We start from the raw sequence: 14588 nt of genomic DNA on the forward strand, positions 1-14588 counted from the left end.
TTATTTTTTCCTGGGATGATCCTTCCCCATACTGGAGTTCGAAGTTAGTATTTTCTATTATTAATGTATGGTCATCTGTTTTCAATAATGTATAGTAACTTTACACACTTCATTTTTAAAAACATCTTCTCACATCGGTAAGTATTCCCAAATACAAATGTAAATCCCCGTGCATGTGATTTTAATTAACCATACTTATTTTCCGAAAGATAGTCATAGATCCATTACTTTAAGCATTCATCTTAGTATATCATTTTGCAAATCAATCACTTCCATTTAAGGTCTAATGTAAGTTCCTCGATTAAGTGTACAGTCAGATGAACTGAACGGAAACAATTATGTGTTATTTGCATTTGCATCAAGATCTGGAAAACGTTGCTGTAACTATAATTCGACTTCCGAAAATATATCCGTCGCGAATATTTTTAGGACTAGGGATTTTGCTAATATTTGAAAAATTTTAAAGCACGGAAAATATTCAAACTTATTTACAATGATTTGTTATTCAAACAATGCAAATTTTCCACGGTATAACTTTACGGTAGAATACATTTTACATATGAGCAGTGTTCCTCCCTGTAATTTTAAGTTTGTTAAAATTCCAACAATGTCTATAGCAAATGCTAATTCCCATAGCCATTCATTATTTGATAACAGTGGTTGTAGGTAGTTTCTCTCATTTAGAAAAATTTCTATTATTTTTCTGACTTAAAAAAATCTCAAATGAAACTTTTCCATTTGTGACCCATCGAAATGTTGCATGGTAGGGCAAGTCAAGATATTCGGCTTCGATTTCTAATTAAAAAAAAAATCACAAAACTGACGAAGGTCTGAGCAACTGGCCGAAAAGTTCAAAAAAGCGAGTAAATATAACCGCTTACACAAACATAACACGGTTTCCCTCAAAAAGCCTACTGATAAATAATACAAAAAATTATCAGACATTTTGAACATTTAATTACTTCCAAAGACTTAAAAAAATCTGTCAAACTAACTTTTTTCTCCCTTTCACACATATTTTTACCACCATCAGTTTCGACACATTTTAAATTATTCCACTGCAAATTGTAGTCAATTGTAGTTTATTCATAATATGAGTTATCGTTTCTTCAACTTTCTGAAGATATCTTCGCCAGTAGTTGTTCCATTTAGACTATTCACAGAAGCTAATTCTTCAGTCATCTCAAATTTAGGATTGACCCACCCCTTTGAATAAACAATGGTAATGTAGTCATAACTGTAATGTCTCTTAACAACAGGCCAACGAAAACCACTTGAGGGTTTTCGATTTTTCTTTGAATTGATTCTTGATGTGGCTCCCGATGTTTTCAACTCTTCTAGCAGTCTTTTTGTGACAGATCGAAACAAATCCAATTTCTTTGGACTCGTTTCTTCGGCTACCACAAGCAAACATGTTTAAATGGATTCACCATTATATGTCTTCTCTTTGGCAACTAACAAATTCATAAAGTGACATTACTGCTTCTTTACCATATTTTACTTTTGTTGGGAATCTCAGCTACTTATAATTTCAGTCTTTACTATAACTTCTTCTATTGGTATTCCTCACCAGAATGTAAATTACTAACGGATATTTGAACTGAGATATTTGGATTTGAGATAGAGAGTGTTTCTGGCATCGCGTGCGCGCTACGTGGTTAAGTTCCTACCAGCTCTACTAGTTGTAATTATTTAAACTTATGTTCTCTCGCTGCTGACACTTTAATTCTGACGCTCAGGTACAATTAGTGAGCCAGCTTCTAGTGGTATTTAATTGCGTATTCCGTGACTACTGTTGAACGTTTGTTTTAATTTGGACTCTTCTATTTATTGCGCATTACCACAAGTTGTGATAATTGTAATACGAGAGAGTACAATTGTGTTCTAAATTCTGTTTAAATGAAAAAGTTATTTTGACCTTCTCAAAACTTTGTCGTCGTTCTCAAACATAGCAATAATTCGCTTTACGTCTGTTAGAGTGATTAGACTAACATAGAATTGCCAAATAAAGTCTAGCCGTATACTTTTATAAATAAACTGCGATATGAAGCGCGCTCCATTTTAAATTTTCCAATTTTAGTAATGTTTGTTTTCTGTGAGCTTTGAATACTGTGTCTATTACTTAGTTTGATAATGGCGACGTATATTGCACTCTTTTCGCCCAGCTATTATGTCATTATATAATAAGCATAATACTATGTCATTTAATTATACTACAAAGTAATTCACATTCAAAAGCACGACATTCGAAGTATACATTCCTCTTATGGGGTCTTGAGAGTGATGTAGGAACAGTGGGTAATAAATAAAAAATGAAAAGAGCAAAATATCACAAAGTTCCAATAATCAGTAAGCGCCGACAGACGTGACAGAAGACACCATTTGAGCCATCAAGCAAAACTGAGAGAACTGGTAACACGATTCTCTCAGTTGTTCTATAGTAATTGCAGGCGACAAAATTCAAATGTGCAACATCAGTAGCGCCAGATGCCATCGTTATTCATAACTTCTCAATTCGAATATCGTCAGTTGCTTTACAGCGCATAGTTTGATTTACTTACATTTTTTTTCAGGTAAAAAAACAATATAAGGGGCGGGTCGAATTAAAATTATCGCAGGCTGTAGTTTGCCGGCCCCTGAATTAATAACATCAACAGTTTTAGTACGGCAAATCAAAATTGCATAATAACATATCTGAGTAGATCCTTAGACTTCGTTTTTATCAAACCTTGAGTACTAAATTTAATTTGACAGCTTTGGTAAGCTGTAGGTTTCTTAATCACGGTTCATTGAATTTTTCAAAAATTACTGATATAATCGTAGAAAATTTAGCCTTTTTCTACATCGATTTATTAATTAATCCTGCATAATGCATGATTTCAAGCACTATGGTGTTTTGAGTGTTATTAAATGATTCAAGTACAAAATTGAGTGAAGACGTACTGAGTTCATATGTCAAAGTGTTGTAGCAAAAGTTATAACATTCATCAAAGATGAGTACGATATCTCAAGTGAATTAAGCGTTCAAGTGAATTAAGCGTTGTTAACTTAAACAAATACATTAAGTTATGAAATTTATAGAGGTTTCTTAAAATATAGTAAAAAATAATAGCATAAATTATATGCAAATGTTAAGAGATATAAAAATTACTCTGAAGATAAGCATTAGCGTAACGACATATTAACCAATCAATAGTTATAGATATATCAAATTAAAAATCTAGTTTAGTTCATTAATTCATTTAACAAAGTGTATATTCCAAATTATTATTACTGTTCATGCAAAGAATGCAAGCATAAGAAATTATTCCTTATGCTTGCATTCTTTGCATGAACAGTAATAATAATTATTCCTTTGCTATTGCTAACAAATGTGAGCATTTAAAATGAAAATATACGGTTATTCTGAAGAAGTGAAATATTTATATAATAATAAAACACAGGCTCAAGAAGTCTACAGGCTATTCTTTGTAAAAGTTATATGCAAAATATTTTGCATACAAGCTTTAGTCTTCAAGCGGTAAAACAGTTGAAGTCTTTAAAGCTGGTGGTTTCATCTAGGATTATATTCTCCGCTGGATGAGAAGACTGCATGACAGTTTTGGGGCCTGTGAGTACCATAAAGGCCGGTGAATTTCTTTTATACTCTTAGCCAGGCTGGCACCCTTGCAAACAAATAATCTTTTATCCGATTTAAAAACTCTGTTACAGATAGAACAGCTTGTTCTAAAAGAACATAAAGACCCATTCGTTTTTAAAAAAATTTTTTAAAAAATGGAGACTTATCAAAAATGAACAAAGATTAACAATGAGTAACTTCGAAAGACAGAATTCAAGAAGAGGTATTTCATACTTTATTAACAATGATGCAAATTTTGCAAAGTATTTGCCAATGATAAATGAGGTACGTGAGGTTTCTTTAATTTGAATAACCAGTTATTTTATGTTTGGAATCTTTACTGTCACTTCTCTCTTTCCGTTTTTCCGACAGAATACAAATCATTTCGCGTGTATTTATAGTGAGGTTTTGAGTTTGTTAAGACAGAACTTGTTTTGCCTCTTGAAGACCACATTAGTGGGTTTTCTATTCTAAGATAAGAGTTCCTGTCTACGGCCTCACATTATGGTACTTGCCGATAGTTAAATTCACGCTGGTGAAGTCCGAAGCAACTTCATGATAAATTACTCTGTTTAGCCTTGGCTACACAGTTATTTAAATTTAGCTATAAATTTGAATTTTTTCCACGAGTTCTCGCCATAAATGCTGGCGAATTTATAAGCACCGGGAGTTCCTTTTTTTCATCTTATTAAGTTTTAAATAAAGTTTCCTTTACACCCTTCTCAAGATCCTGTTCTTACTTCAGACTTAGCAATAAGACTGGTCACAAGTTACAACGAACGACTTTAAACTTTATAGGTATATGACGGATTTCTGAATTTAATAATCATGTTGAAAATCTGTTGATATACTCATAAAAAGAACTACCCGAAAGTAACTTATTTTAGCATTAATAGCGAAAAATCATAGTTACCTAGCTAAAAATTAAGTAGATTATCAGTCGCTCATCTACATCACTTTTCAATAACCTGCAGTATTTCTTAAAATGTTACGTAATAAAATGGCAAATAATATTCGAAGAAAGAGACCTTTTGCAATAGCATCTATTCTATCTAAAATTATCTTCAATAATAAGTCATACGACTTACTAGGAAACACTGATTACAGCATGTGATCTTTCTATATTGTAGAGCAACATGGAAGTAAGTATGTGAAGAAAACGGTCCCCCCCCCCGTATGACAATAAAACACCCTCCACATCACCTCCTTTGCACCACTATCAGAGCATTCAAGTATTTTGTCGGTATTACTGCTAATCTTATAACATCCTCCCCAGATTAATTTTCGACAAGATAGTGACAGATCACATGTGCAACAGGGCTTCCAGGATTAGTTTGTTATGTAGATATCTTTCCAAGCAAACTCGATTGACTGACTTCCCTCTGGTCAAACGTGTTTTTACCATCAAAGTACAGCGCCTTCTTTCATCTTGAAAAGTCCAGTTAAACCATATATAGCACAGTTTATCTTAAAAACTGTGTACGAAGTTTTTCCGCTTATTACGCGCCGGCTAAACGATTGTCTCCGAGCCAGAGGTGGTAACACAAAGTGTTCGATTTCTATCATTTTGGTGGATATTTAATCCGAATAAGGATGACATTAATCGGACATCGTAATGATTTCGTTTCTTATTGGTGTACGTTGCACATACGAATTTTTATTACGTTTGGATAATTCTTTCCAGGCGTATCTTTATTTACTTATTTTTTCTCCTTTTCTTCTCGGAGTGCATCTATAATATTTCCTCTGTGCTTAACACATTGCGAAAAACATTAGCTGCATGACGAAGAGACTGGATGTCTAATTTTCGTAGATCTTTGGAAACAACAATGAAATATGCAAAGCATAGCACAAGAACTCAATATTTCATGAGGACCACAATATTCTCACATTATTATTACAATTGGCAAAGCTGAATTTGCTTTTTCATCTAAAATATATTTAATGGTGTTATATGACAGTAATATTTTTAATGCGAATATTGAGCCTCTTTTTGTAAATTCAACACATTTGTATCTATCTTGATCGACGTGGATGCTACTGCAAAAAATGTAATCAAGATCATCAACTGAAATACTTTGTATGCTTTATTTATGTAATTTGTAAAACTCCAGTTGAATAATTTTTCTTTATATTTTGCATTTGGTTGTAACTCTGCACATCTTGTTTGCAGGTTAGCAAGTAAACCTGATGCAAACTGAGAAATCAATAATAAATACAATCGATGCAAGCAGTATCTTCCGAAATACTGAATTAATTCTCAGAGTCGCCTGTTAAATCAGCAGCCAAGACCGCTTATACTTCATTGTTTGCATTCCTTTCTACGGATAGAGTTCCAGAGTAAATTAAATTATTTGTGTTAATATTTCAAACTAATTCAGCACTTCATTCGCTCACCCTTTCGTTCGTTTTCAATTACACGATGTCGGCTCATGAATGGAAGGATACATGAGACCCACGAGTAACGACCTAAATTACTGTGATGTTAGCAGGTCTGTCTTTATTTGAATAACTTTCAGCTTGAATTTTATAACAAAATTCAACAACACAACAGTAGAACTTTTTTTCAATTAAATGTGTTATGCATTTTGAACGTAGTACCTCTATATTATTAAAAGAATTTCGAATACTAAAACGTAAGAATTTTGAATAAGATCTTACTTTTTCAGAAACCTATGAAGCATCAAGAATTCATGCTCTCATTTAAGTAAAAGTCAATAATTATTTATGTAGCTGCTTTAAAATTTGAAATATCAACATCTTAGGAATTTTAATTTCATTCAGTCCACATTTTACTTTGCAAATATAAACTGCAGGAGAGCTAGCTGCCTACTAAAATTATTACTCTTTTTTTATTATTATACAGGGCTTAATTTGTTTGGAAAAGTGAGAAAAGGATTTGATAAATAGTCAGTTCATTCATTAATTGCTTTGCAGCGTGTAGTAAAACGTGTTTTTGAATTTAAAATTATAATCTTGATTAACTTTAATTAAAGTAAATTTTAACAGTCATAATTAGCTAAAGCCAAGTTTCAGACATCTCTTCAGATTCAGATCTAATGTTTCATAAATTTTGTAAACAGATTTCGCTTTCACATAAATTTATTAAAAATTTCAGATCGATCGAATAGAAATTGTACCGCTAAAATGAAAATTAAGAAAACTTTATGTGTAAATTACAAGTTTGTAATTTATACAAACATTTTTGCATTACAAGTTTTTCTTTAATTCAGTACTTTCGTGATAAAAATGAAGGTTTTAAGCAAGTAACCATTTTTTTTATTACTTGTGAACTACTTTGTATTAATAAGTCTTCTCCGCATTAACATTATGATTCGAAAGATATATATTCAGATATTTGTTACATATTTAATTTAATGCAATGTGAATAAACATTTTTAATGATATTTACAATAAAAGAGGTCGGACAGTGCGGAAATTTCTTTCAGTGGATTCTATTGATACACACAGAAATACAAACACACGCACACACAGCATATATGAGAGTTTATGGATATAATATATTTAAGTAATAGAATTAATAGCTATTGTTTAAGTTTGGTTTAAATTTCAGAAGAAGTGTTTCTGGAGTGGTTCTTTTTAATAAGATAACAAATTTTTTAATGATAGGAGATATTTTGCATTTCACAATGTAGCTTTTGTTTTGCTTGTGAATTGTACATTCTGAAGTCTATATCATAGTTATACCAATTGCATGCAAGGAAATTTACCTACTAAGGACATACAGAAGTTTTATTCGAATTGTTGCAGTTCCGCTGAGAACTTTGGATAGAAAATGTTTCGTTCTCATGAAAGTAGAGTAGGCATGAGTCATCATTTCTTGCTATTGATTTCTGAAATTTTTTAGGTGTTATAACTTTTTAGTAGGCGTTATTTATACAATAAAACACCCTCCACATCACCTCCTTTGCACCACTATCAGAGCATTCAAGTATTTTGTCGGTATTACTGCTAATCTTATAACATCCTCCTCAGATTAATTTTCGACAAGAAAGTGACAGATCACATGTGCAACACGGCTTCCAGGATTAGTTTGTTATGTAGATATCTTTCCAAGCAAACTCGATTGACTGACTTCCCTCTGGTCAAACGTGTTTTTACCATCAAAGGTAAAAACTATAAAAATGTAAGTTAGTCCTGAACACATTTCCTACACTACATTAAAGCCCTAAACTATTTTCGCTAAAACTTACTCGAACCTGAAGATCTTATCTTTTTAAAACTATTTTAGATTCCTACAGTGAAGCGTAAACAGAAGGACTTTATTATGCCTGCCATTATACGTTTCAATCAATGCGGGAAAGCTGTAATCTTTCTTCTTAATTAAATTCAAATATTACTATTAAAAGTTTTTTGCTTATTTAAATATTCAGTTTTCTAGAACATCAAAAGTATTGCTCAAGTGCCGTACTTTAGATTTAAGAACGAAAATAGCCTTATACTACCTTATGTTAATCGCCCACCAGCGGCCGAGCGGTAAAGTCGCTGAACACTGGTAGTTCGGTCCGAGGTTCGAATCCCGCGAACGAGCTGGCTGCATGGGCGTTTTCGTGGTTTCCCCCATGTGTAACGTGTATACGAGCCAGTTTCCCTTAGAAAGTCCTCCACGAAGGCATCCCTCCCCTTAGGCGAGATAGCCCTCGTGTGTTTTGCCATAATTAAATACACCATTACACCTTATGATAATCCGCAATAAAAGAAATGCTATTGGATGTTTCAGTCTGATTCACTCTAATATTTTGCTTTGTTTGCATACGTAAAGTGTTATTTATATGCGGATGACCTCCATTTAAAAAATAAAAAAAGAGTTCAAGAATCAATTTTAAGGCAAGCAAGATGTACTTTATATTTAATATCTATAATAATCTTCCATTTCCATTTTCTTTTCTAAGCTTGTCAGTTATGCTTTCTCAATCTGACTGGCAGTTTGAAAAAAGTTATCAAATCAGACTCATCTTCAATACTTTCATGCGCAAATGAGCAAAACTCTTAGTATGTATAGTTCTCCATCGCAACATAGAATATTATTTTTTCATTCCTGGTTGTTAGTTGCTTTATTTAAGGTCGGAATATTACCTAATTCTAAACTAAAGGCTTTTAATGCTTCTTTTGTATAACTGCTTATAAAAATGCATCAACTGATGCTTACTTACTGATGCTGATCAACAACTTAAAACAGGCTTATTTTTCCCATAAATTGCTCATACACATAATTTATTGCCTGTTGAATTTGCATCTTTGTTGTAAAGTATGAATTATCTGAACTTGAACTGGACATTTCAGAGCTTTTTACTGTCAAACTTTTGTATATTTTTATGAATCTTTACTTTCTTATCTTTTTTACAATCTTAAATTATAGTCTTAAATTTTCTAGGCGAAAAAGGTCTTTATTGAGTCTAAGTCTCTGAATTAGCTGGTGTTACTGTTATAAAACATTTGAAAAATTGGACTAAAGTAGAAATAGAAAAAGAAAATTTTGAAATCATTGAATTCTACATAAAATAATAGCAGCTAAGGTCAATATTTAATATTAGTTAAAAATAACTAACTGTGAACAAAAGACGTATTACTATTAACACGGATTAAGATCTCTAGTTCATGTTAAAAAAAATCATACTTTTCTTCATTACAACAAAACACACTAAAATATAGATTCATTTCTACATAATTTCTCTGCCATGAAATAATCGGAATGCTACATCCTGTGGTTTAAAATTTACAAATCAAACTGCTCTAGTTTTCTATAAATACCTGATCGCGAGTTTGAATATGCAGTGATCCATTTGAAGTATATATTAATGCTAAAAAGTTTTAATTTTAAGTGATAGGCAGGTTCTAAATAATGAAGTGGCAGCACTGTTGTTAGCTGAATATCGAATTTTGTATGGCTATGTCTGTATTTTTTTTTCAACCTGTTCATTACTTTAGTCACTTTCACATTATTGATAAAACTGAAAATTGAAGACAGAGTTTCAATTCAATCAGATTAAAAGCCCTTAGAATTCCGGGAAGAAGAATTTTAAATCCTAAATCCCCCATTTGAAGTCTTCTAAAGGATTTCTTAATTCTTGTGCTTCTCGTGATCCGGGGGGGGGAGAGAAATATATAAATTACTGGAAATGAAAGGATTTCTAACTGAACAGTCAAGACACAAGAAAAAGGATGCCCGGTAATATAGAACAGGTTTTAGTCGTTCGAATTGTTATAGTTTATTTAACTATAACAATTAATTCTGTAAATGCCATGAAGCATCTTCAGATGACATAATGTGAAAACTTATTTTTTAAGGAAATATTTTCAAGAAACAGAACATTTCCTTACAAAGCAAAGAGTAAAATTAAGCAAGAATTAAAAAAAGGTTTTAAAAGTACATTATTTAAAACTTCAATTTCTCAAGACTTTTATTAACGTTTATAATAACTATTTGACTTCAAGAAAATAAGCCCGTGATAACTGTAATCATGTAACTAGCAAAGCAGAGGGATTTCCATTTAATTCACAGAGTCTGAGGCCTCTAGTAACTGTTTGGTAATCTTAAGTGGTAAAAATAGGCTTAAGTAAAATTTCATGCTTCGCGAAAGCAAGCGTTTCCTTCATACCTTCTATGCAGTTTTTGTTTACTTAGACAGACAGCAAAATACTCTTTGAAAATACAGCAACCATCAGAATTAAAATCTTTTGCAACCAAGACCATAAAAGAATACTCAGGTTCTTAAACATATGCTTTTTTCCGACATGTTTATGGTGGATACTGCGAACACTTTCTATAATTTATAATTAGATGGTAAAAATTAACTTATGTTCGAATTTTTTTAAACGTTTAAAAAATAGTTTTGATTTGGAAACAATTCGTATGTTTGCGTGACAAACAAATGCAGATTTAAGGAGTTTATTTAATTTTCGCGGAATATTAAAAGAACATTTAGATTATGAATGTTTTCCTAATACAAAGATAATTTTATCCGATTTTACATTCTGCCATAGTAATTAATTTATTAGAATTTCACAAGTGTTTAGTTGGTTTTTATTAGTAAAACGCAAAGGAATAAAAAAATCATTTAAAAACAACTTATTTTTATATTGGATGCTGACGCACACTAGATTACAGCTAAATTTCACCAAGAAATAGATTGCCGAAAATAGCAACAGGTAAAATATCTAAAACCACAAAATGTGGTTTGGATAAATCGTACTCGAGAAAGAAAACCTGTATATGTACTTTTTCCTACTGCTCACGTGTGTTGAGGTGAAAATAACTTCGGATTCGGATATAATCGACGGACATTTTTTAGTTAGCGTAAGGATTTGTCAACTGAAACAATTTTCCTTACTTTTATTCTAAATCTAAATTCGTTGCTAAGTTTATGGTGTAAAATCTAAGAACTTTATAGAATCCCGCACTTTTTTCTATTGTCGCTTAATGTTGCAAATGAGTTTCTTCCTTGTGGAATCTAGCTCATATGCGCACGTATGCACATATTAATTAATTAAAAAAAAGAAGTATGAACAAGATTGCATTGTAAATTTATCTTATATATATATAGAGAGAGAGACAGAGAGAGAATTATAACTCTTCTATAACTCGCCTTTATGTATCCAAAACTCAGACCAAAGTGAAATATCTAGAAAACATTAGATATAATCTAATTGCAGCTATTTAGCTTTAACTAAAATATTTCATGAATATCCAACACATGAATTTTCATCCAAACAGGATCTGCAGAGTTGTGAATATATATCAATTTCGCAATCTGAAATATACTATGTAAAGTTGCTCAAACAGATCTGCATTGTTGTTTATTAATTATGTTTTTAATTATAAAAGCATTCCATTTGATTTTGTGCTTTTCTGTTAAATTTGTATCTTTTTAATATTTTAAGTTGAACTATGTCATCGTGAAATGCTCTATTAAAGCAGCTTTGTACAGAAAAGAATTGAATAAAAGTACGAGGGCAATGCCTTATGATTTTGACTGTCAAGCGTTTTCAACAAACTAAAATATATTGCCTAGGCATGATAATTTAAGGAGGAGTTTTAGCGTTTCGTTATCTAAAGTGGAAATGACTGATTACTTGACTGTTTTGTTGTTTGATTATGTGATTGAGAAATCATCGCACTTTCCCCTTTAGTGCTCTTTTAGAAGAGAGAAGCATTTTATCACGTGTTCTCAGTTTCTTTCCCACAATTTTGGTTCTGCATTTAAAATTTCCCAATTTTTCTGTTTTGCAGCAATTAAAATAAGATTTCAGGCATTTTCTAGTACTGTATATCTGTTATATATCTCATACCTTTTTGAGATGAGATTTAGTTTTGTTTAAAAGTAGATATTTAGTTATACCAATTGGCGGCAAGAAGTCTTACTTTTATTTAAGAACAAAAAAACAACAAAAAAAATTGTAGCTTAATATATCTCTTTCTCTCTCTATATATATTCTGCGTGTGAATGTTCCAAAAACGTCTGAAGTTTCTCTACAGAAAAATCTCTTTGAGGTATTAGACCGTATCCGAAGTCTCCGGTTTCAGTCTTTCATGCTGCTGCTTAACTTTCAGTTAGATAGTTATTTTTTATTTCACTTATTTTGTTTCTTGACATTCTTAATCTGAATTCACCGCCATGACTTTCACCATTCAATAGTACTGAGCTTTCTGTTTACGCCTCGTCTGTCACAAGTGACCGTCATGCGATAAACGTATTAAGAAAGAGATAACACGCATTTGCTTACATTAGCTAAATTTCTTCTAGGTTTATGGAAAAAATAAAAGCTGACGGACAAAATACGGTATGAAGAGAATTAACATTTTATTTCTTGAAGTATTCAAAATGATTATGAGATGAAGCTTACTTAAAATGCGATACATAACTGAAATACAGGCCAGCATAATGCAAAGATATAGTATATGAGGTTAACTTAACATTGCTGATATAAAACCATCGCACAGTTATAGGTGATCGAGAGCGATACGTAATACTGAGCGTACCACATCTAGTAGCTAGATAAATTATGCATTATATTTCAGATTTTAGATATCCAGGAAATAACTAAAATCTAAACTATAACTTATAAATATGAAAATTAATTGATTAACGGATTTTACTTCTCTCAAAATTATTTCAGTTAATGAAACCTAACTTCTACTTGCTAGCTTGACTTTCGCCTAGTTATTGAAAAGTCCCTCAAAATCACAGTCAACTAGTAAACAATTGCAAACTACAAAACTCGATACAGTAGCTCCTCAAACAGAAACGAATTTCGCTAGGATTCAGCGTAAGCTGCTGTTGGAAAAACGCAATCTTCAGTATTTCGAGTAACTAATGAGCAGGTCCTGTAACTGAGATTTTCAAAAGAATTTGCTGAAATGAACGAGTTATTGTGATGGATGCTTAGAGGAAATAAATTCCTAAAACAACTGTTGAGAATGTTAGCATAATTGTCACAAAGAGTCCAAGATTTCTGACAACTAGGATGAAGGATGAAAGGAAAGCAATCTTTCGATTAAAGGCTATAAAAGCGTTTTGTTTATTATTGTTAAAACTCATTTATCACAATTTCAGAAATCTTTCTTTAAAGAAATTGATACAAATGAAAAAATATTGAATTTCAAGTAAATCTGATTTGAAAATGTTTCTTAAATATCAACTTTATGAATTTTAAATTTTATTTGGAACACAAATAGAGAGTACGTATTCTTCCCTTCCCATCTCGATAATCTACCTTAATTTGATATTATACAGATTTAAAAATATATAGTCATTTATTTTGCAAAAGGTGATTTTCTAAATTTTCCTTCAGTTTATTTCCAGTTCATCCCATTAGTTTTCCCCAAGTAACGTAAATCATCTGCATGTAGTCCTACATGTAACCCAATTCATTCATCTATTTCAAAGGATTATCAGGGTCTGAACAGGTCTTAGATTTTTTGGTTGGAGAATCTCAAATAATAATAATTAGTATTATCACACGTGATTTGCCATATCATGGCACTGCATGTGTTTAATCTCTTTACTCAATTTCGTATTAGGCGGGAACAGTGGGTTCGCCTCTTCAGTAGCTTCTCTGAGAGGGGTAAGTTGGTCACAGTTGCCTCAGCGCTTCGGACGCTCATGCAGGGTTGTGTACTTCTTATAATATTCCAGACACACCACGAAATGTGTAGAGGAGGACCTACGAATCCAGTAAAAATACTGGCCGTAATGCTACCCTCTCGCATGGCCATATGGGACAGCATAAGCTGCCCTTTTGGATAACAGAAATCAGGCTTGTGTATTTTATACCTCCAGAGTCGATACCGCTAGAATACAGGTCTCAGCCATTACAATAAACGGCCCTGAAGATGGGTTCGGTAAAAGGCACTCTTAACTGAATTTATAGCTGGCCCCACAAAAATATTAGTTAGCGCCTCTCTGGAAGAGTTGCAGTTCATGTTTGAAGAAGATTTCACTCTACGGAACACAAACTACTTTCTTATAATTTTGCTATTCAGAGGAAACTTTGCAATTGGAAGTGCATATCTAACGATCAGTATCTAGGGAAATAAAGCCTCTAGCTAGTTTTATCCTACACCCTGCATAAATTTAGCAAGATAAAGTTTTATCGCTATATTAGTCATTCTATGCTGGGTAAAATGTACTTCTAATTTAATTTATTGCTGATTGCACGAAAATATCAATTATGCGCTATTAATTATGCTAATTATATCAATTCTGCATAAAGCACAATAAATATTTTACAGACTAGAAATTCTGCCCAACAGAGCGATCATATAAAAATTAAAGTTTATGTCTGAAGAAGACTTTAATCTACCGTACTAAAACTGCTTTCTTAAAATACACCAACTTATTTTAAGAAACCTCTAGTTATCGTTTCCATCACCCTGTATAAAGTTAACAAGAACATTTACAGTTTAACATTTACATTTTTAAATATATATATTCTTTTGGGCGAAATT

Source organism: Stegodyphus dumicola, chromosome X1 (genome assembly GCF_044657685.1).
Source record: "Stegodyphus dumicola isolate Sdum_Otavi_A_Nest chromosome X1, ASM4465768v1".
NCBI classification, from domain to species: Eukaryota; Metazoa; Arthropoda; class Arachnida; order Araneae; family Eresidae; genus Stegodyphus; species Stegodyphus dumicola.